Genomic DNA, 7,400 nt, shown 5'->3' with positions numbered 1-7,400 from the left:
CCGGCTGCCTCCCGCCCGCCAGGTGAGGCCCCGGCCGCATCGCGCCCTCCCCTCCCTTCCCCTCCCCTTCCCTCCCCTCCCACAAGGCTCCGACGGGAACTCCCCGGCGCCTCCTCCCCGCACCTGCCGCCGCCCCGTGAGGGAGCCCCAGGGCGGCCGGAGGGGGCAGAGCCCGGCTGCTGGGAACAGAGCACAAAACAACCAACACAACCTGATCCTACAAGTAAAGACATCGTCTATGAGGCATTCTAGGCCTATGCCTACACGCGTCTATGCCTGGATCACCCATGCAGCTGCATCCTCTTAACCGTAAAGAATACCCGTCAGTGCGGATGTACGTGCAGGGATATGATCCTTTTGCTCATTTACAGGTGTGGAGGCATTTTGCACAGTTCCCTCAGCACACACGACCTCTGCCCTCCATACACTATGATTTGGTCTGCACACATTCACAGCAACCTCCATTTCTGTTCTCGTTTCTGTTTACTAACCCCACAGCATGATGAGCGCTGTGCTGTGCTGCTGCTGGCTGATGACCCCTCTGGTTTCATTTCTGGATTGCACAACACGAGAAGCACAAGTCCCAGCTCCCTGCAGACCCCACTGATACTTCATTTGCTTGCTTGACTGTGGCCTCTGTCACCTCCCGAGAGCACGCCCTGGGCCTATAAAGCAGCACTACCTACAGAGAGCATCAAAATGCTCACCTTTTACAGCCCTGCTGTGGTGCAGCACACTGTGCCATGCTGGCCACACTGGTTTTGCCAGGACACCATCACTAAGTCTGCCAAAGACACACTTACTGCTACCAGCGTCTGGCAAAGGAGACCAAAACCTGTTCCTGGATTCTCTGAAAGGTAGCTGGAATGAGTCGATAGGCCACAAAAGCTGCCACACTGAACGATGGACATGCTGCCTTCCCCAGGAGGTCCACACTTGGTTCCCCAACTGCAGAATCGTGCTCCTGTCCCATTCAGTCCCCAGCTGTAGCCTATGCAGAACAACGGAGCTGGATCTGCAGTCAAAACCCAGATGTTCCTCACCGGTGCTGAGTGGGGAATGTCCTCAGACACCGCTGTGGAACTCGGAAGGCCAGCTGGTATGCCAGGTATGTGCAGTTGGACTGGATTTGCCTAACATGCAAGAATGCAGACACCACAGTGCAGCTGTACCGGAGTTACAGGTATCAACATTTTCATCTCCAAGATTAATTAGAAAGTAAAGGCTGAACACGTCATCCCAACTCGCATCCCACGTCCCAGAAAAAAAGTTTCAGGAAAACAACTCCCTTCAGCAGCCTACGTCCTACTCAGCTATGTAACTCGCTCCAGTAATGGACAATACTTTTTTCTGCCTAATCCTTCCCCAGTAATCTTATTTTTCCATGCAAAGACCTGACCTAAGTAGACCCATGAACTCAGAAGAACCAGTCTGCTGCTTTTGTGTTTTCACCAGTACATCAGAAAACGAGCAGCAGCAGCAAACACACCACGCTTACAGTGCACGTTAAAGGCAGCGGCCAACTTCAACACATTACAGCCAATCTTGCAGCTTAGCAGAGGACAAATTTTGCTGCCCTACAGAAACAGGACTGCAGGTGTAGGACCACACCTAAATTAGATGCTTTCCAGAGCAGAAAGCCAGGCTGCACTTAATGACTGACTAACTAGAAGTGATAGAGTTGGAATTCTCCCCCTCCCTTGCTTCCCCACCACCAGGCACACTGTGCCTGGGTAACTCTGTGATGAGGAAGATAGCTCAGACTTCCCAAGGAGCAACTGCTGATGGTTATCAGTGCTGCACAGCAATGGGAGGGGGGGAGGCAGCTGCGGCACAGCTGCACTGGTGGGGGTGTCCTTAAGCCAGAAAAATGCCGTACCATGGACTGCTTTGGGTTCTTTCCGTAGGTCCACTTAATTATCCAGACACAAAAGCTCACAAAGCAGCAGAGTTATTCCTCTAACTCAAAAGAGGCTGCAAGAAGACTTTGTGGTCCTTCTCTTTTCCCTTCCGCCACTGCCTGGAGGAAAATTCCTTTTCTGAGGGCCCTTTGACAAGGCTTTAAATGAAGGTGAGAAGTGTTGTGTTTTTTTTTTTTTACTGCTGCCGGATGCTGCATTCTCTTAGTTTATATTCCACTCTTCTTCCAGCAGCCTATCACGTTCAGAATCACAGAATTTCTAGGTTGGAAGAGACCTCAAGATCATCAAGTCCAACCTCTGACCTAAAAGAAGAGACAATTCAGAAGCAGACAATTTTCAAATCAAGTGTTACAGTGGCTTCAGTGGCTTCTTGTGTGCATCGAGCTGCTGGTAAAGCCTTCTCTAGATCCTAGGTGTAAGCTTTGGTGAGTTTCGACATTATTTATTTGAAAAGATGTCACTGCTAAAAAAGTCAGATGCTCTGGACTGATGAATTCCTAAGTTTGCAACATACTTTATATAAGGAAGAAAGCAAAAGTTCTCATTTCTAAACAACTGCCAAATTTCCTTCTGAAAAAAACAAAACCACACGCCCTTTAATTGCAGAGAGAAACCTCTTTACTGACGTCAAGTACCACAACAACAAAGCAGAGCACTCACCATTTACCCTGACTCTAGCCAGCATGCTCCTCAGTCCCATTTTTTCAGCACCTAAACTGAGTTTCTTTCAGGCACACCAAGCCACAGACTACTCCAGGTGAGCAGCCCTTTGTGAAACAAATTCGGGCTGCTGAACTTGGTGACTTCATGGGAGACCTGCTGTGAAGGTTTTTTCCACTTGATAGGAGATTCATATGTAAAAGACAAAAAGTTAAAAGCCCAATCTAAATTCAGCTGCAGGAGGTAGCTTCTAATTGCACTTTGGATCAATAAAGCAGCAATCTAACACTTCTTTGTGTTACTGGGCAGGGGTTTGTACTTTTCCAGACAATTTTCCCCCTGCTTTTCACATGTAGTCGTTTGCTGCTTGTAAGATCTGGATTCTCCACATTTTAAGCGCAGAAAAAGCATTCATATCCTTAGAGGACATACAGAATGATATACCTGTGCCATAGATTTTGGTACCTTACCAGCAGCAACAGCATGTTCAGTAAGTAGTCCCAACATTTAAGCAGTTTAAGGTGCTAAAAAAGTTTTAAAAATAGCAGGCTCAAGTTGTTACAGCCTGCACTGAAGCAACAGGTGTACTCAGGACTTAAAGGGTGTTAAGTAGCATTTTATTCCTTTTCCCAGCCGTATAACACTAAGAGCAGGCCACAAGGTAAATAGGCATCAATAAAGCTCCATCCAGAAATCTCCTGTCAAGAGAAAATGTGTTATTGTAGCCCTCTTGTGTTCAGCTGCATCATCAGCTGTTGGATCCAGTCTCCTTCCTTCAGCCCCTTAACCCCACAGCCAGAGTACCTTCACATGCTTTAACCACGCTGCCGCTCAGTCCTTTGCCCTCTACACCTCCCTTCAGTTTCTTTCACGTTTTTCCTCTTCCCACCCCCAAATGTACAATTCAGGTGTACTCAGGCCATGCTCTGCAACAGCAGAGGGCTCAGTTGGTGCGCTCCACAGCAAAACAAGAGAATTGCTGTTTTGTAGTAGGAGGAGGAGGGTTAAAACATCCCTCACTGCCTGTAAGCATGCTTACATTCCCAGCACTGATTATATTTATAAACGGGCCACGATGAACACAATTTACAGCCTTTTTCCCCTTATTAGATTATGCCTAAGAGATCAAGTATTAAATTGAACACCCCACAAATACCATTCAGACATTTGCAACATTTCTCTGTCCCTACAGGAAGCCCCCTGACATTCTCCAAGCCCAGTAAGTACTATTGACTATATGGGTCCCAGATCTTCCCTGTCCATCACCAGGATTAAAAGGTCTGGTGTCCACCACTTCGGTGGAGCCCCGCACAGCCAGGGTTGTGAGAGGTAATGTTTTTTTTACATCATGCTTGTCCAAACTGCAAGGGCTGTAGCAAACTGACGAGCAAGGATGGCAACACTGCTGCAGTTACAGAATGGGATGGAGCCTTGCAGCTGGGGATGAGATAACAGGTCGGTTCCTAAAGACTCACCTTCCATGTCTGCTGCCTCAGTCTTCCTGAACAGCCACTGCAAAGCCAGCTCACTCTTACAGATCAGGAGGCTCGGGCAAGCAGTTTGGTCGTGCTTCCAGAGCTCTTATCACCCGCCTCAAGGAGCCAAACTCCAACACAGACATGCTGCTGCAGAGGAAACCTGGAGAAGGAGCCACAAACTAAGAGAGAAAGAAGGAGAAATGTAATGAGAACAGAGCACAGGCAAAGGACAGGGACTAGAACAGAGAAAGAGCTATGGCTTAGCAGCAGCTATGTCCAGGAACACGGGCAAGCAGCGCCCACTCCTGATCAGCAGCACAGAGGATGCACTTCAGTTTGTGAACATTTGTGAGAGTTTTGACAGATACACGCACATAGATCTTAAGAGTAGCTAAAACCAAACAGAAAAGAGGCTTCAGAAAAGAAAGATCAGGACAGAAGCGTGAGGCTCATGGAGTCTTCTTTACTGGAAAGACAGCCATGGAGTAGCAATGTTAAGAGCAAGTTTAACCCTGGTCTGTCTTCTCCAAGAAACAAGTAAAGGGGAGAAAAGCACGCACCTCCAAAACGTTTGTTCAGTTTCCTAAGAAACAGTGTAATATAAAGCATTTCAGAGGAAGAATGGAAACACCTCATATAAAAACACAGATGGAAAATCCTACAGTCAACCTGTATTCCTATATTAATTCATCTTAGTTTTGGACTTCGGCATTTGGAAAAAATGCTAAAAGATACCTAAGCCTCTTGGCATCTCACGGAAAGCATGATTCTTAGCATACCAGTGTTTTTCTAGACAAAATTAACAGGACATACTTAATAATTCACTTACAACAGCTAGATGTAAGGCAACCCATACAATCCGTGCGACAAAAAGCAACTCAGGAATGAATATTCCAAATATTCTGCAGGCAGGCCAGCCAACCCACTCACATTGGTATAGTCACGTTAAGAATATATCAAAGAATCTGGTTCATCTCCTCTATGCAGGGGCAGATTATACAGAAAAATCAGTAAGAGACCCTGGGTACGCAAGCACATTAGAGATCAATCAGTTACGGCAACTCTGAGCTGCCCATATACTGGGGGGGAAAAAGGCTCACGATACAGAAGCAGAAAGCAAAGTTTCTAATTTTTTTGGTTCATTATTTGAGAAAATACTTTATATTTAAATCAGGAAAAATAATTTGTATAGACTTAGTTTATTACTGATATCATTTTAATACTTTCTTCTGTTGCATAAACAATAAAAACAGTAACACTATCTAGAAATCTGTTCAACTATTAGCTTCTGCATATTTATAGTTTAGTAGCCTGCACAGATACCTAGAGACCATACCCTTACTTTCTCCAACGGGGCAAAAACTGCAGGATCATTTGGTTGCAGCTGCTTACAAGTTCATTGTGAAGGCTTGCTGTTCTGGATACATCGTACAACTGCCTTTCCCCTTAAGCCCACAAGAAGCAGATAAAGCTTCAAAAGGTCAAGTTTCAGCCCACTGACAGGTATTTAGTTGATGACAATTAAAAAAAAAAAAAAAAAAAAGCTAAGCTGGCAGAAGTTCATTATTTCCTCAAGAGTTTGATCGTGGTGTTTCCCCGTTAGCCAAGTCATTCAGAACTAAGGACTTAAGTCCACTCAGACAAAAACACCTTAGAGAGCTTTCCTTCTAAAGTATGCAGTAGTAAACCTGATAACCATTAAAAAAAAATAAAATGCGTCTTTCCTGAATCCAGCTTGTACTAAATCTGCCCATTGCATAGAGTCACACCACAAACCTCGTTGCTAAAGACTTGCACACAGCTTATCTGAAGCTTATATTGTTGTAAACTCCCTAAGCCACGTGCAGAGCGGTCAGCTACACATTCTCATTTCTGAGAACAATGCATGTATTTTAGCATTTTCACCACAAGGACCCCTTTTGCAGTTCTCCAACATTTTCATACTCGATCCAGAGTTCAGATAGCTTATTTACAAGACACTGTATGATGGTCTGCAGAGACCTCTGAGCAAGCTTTCCCGACTACAGATCAGTAAGAGCTTGATTGTTTCTGGTAAAGTTTTTGTTGCTTGAAGCTGATCAAAATGAGATGTCTCATTAAAAAAAAAGACAGTATTATACTGCATAAGCTACTCAACTACCTTTCAGCAGTGGAAAGAGTTTGTGAAACCCTTTCAGATTCCTTGTATAGTTCCTAAATACCCTAGGGAGCATTGAGCTGTTACATTTGAGCAGGCCAGCATTCAGGTATTCCAAGTGTTACAAAGCCACCAGTGCTGCATCCCAGCCTGCGAAGGCTGGGAGCAGCTGTGAAGCATATATTCCCTGCTTGTCCTCATCCCTCCTCCACGAGAAAGCATCGCAAAACAAGTGCAACCACCTCCTGTGGCTGCAGTTTGTCTCCTCTGTGTATATCTTACTGTGGACTCCACTCATCCCATCCAACAGCGGCTGGAATTTCCATAATACCTCAGGCAGACCCAAGGCACCTCGGGGAAGGGGGGTTGATCCTCTGATACTCTATGTGGCAAGAAGCTTTGCATACCTCTGAAGAACTAGATGAACCAGAGAAGAAGTCTGTATGAGCTGGCAAGCAGGACACAGGACAGGGAGCAGAGCTGTACATCCCTAGTCGGGACCATGCAGCAGTTGTTTGTCTCCGCTCACGTTTCATCACAGGCCTGTAAGCCCAGTGCTGTGGCTCATTCAGCTCCACCACAACACATCTGACAAGACATCCCTCCAACCTAGAATTTGGACATGGGCTGTCTAAAGAAGGAGCCAGAGCACAGAAAGGGAGCTGTTCTTTCACAGAATTTAAGAAAAGATGGATCATCCAAATAGACTAATTGAATATCAAGAAATATTTTATTGTACATGTAATCAAAGTTTTAAAAAACAGACAAGAAGGAGCAAGGGACAAATTTATCTAGCATCGCTTAATTATGCAGGGTACAGAAATACAACTAGTAAAGACGTAGCACATACTAGTACCCTTTGCTCCCCTTCCCTGCCCCAATGAAAGAGGTTATACAAGCAAGATTAGTAATGCTTCAAATCAAGCCTTCTCAGTAATTGCACACTTAAGCTGACATAGCTGAAATATGTTCAGTTTCATGGGAGTATGTGCCTTTGAGATAGTTGTTCATAAACAAAAACACCATCTCTTCAGTGGTTTGTAAGCATTACTCATTCATCACCAGGAGTATACTTACATGACTAATGACTTTGCAGCCATAATTGTCTTGCTATAATCTGAACTGACACTACCTATAAGTATATCAATTATAGAAAATAGATTCCTTAGGTTTAACAATATGCAGTAGAGAATATATTTTCTA

This window comes from Aythya fuligula, chromosome 9 (genome assembly GCF_009819795.1).
Source record: "Aythya fuligula isolate bAytFul2 chromosome 9, bAytFul2.pri, whole genome shotgun sequence".
NCBI classification, from domain to species: Eukaryota; Metazoa; Chordata; class Aves; order Anseriformes; family Anatidae; genus Aythya; species Aythya fuligula.
This window is presented reverse-complemented; position numbering follows the sequence as displayed.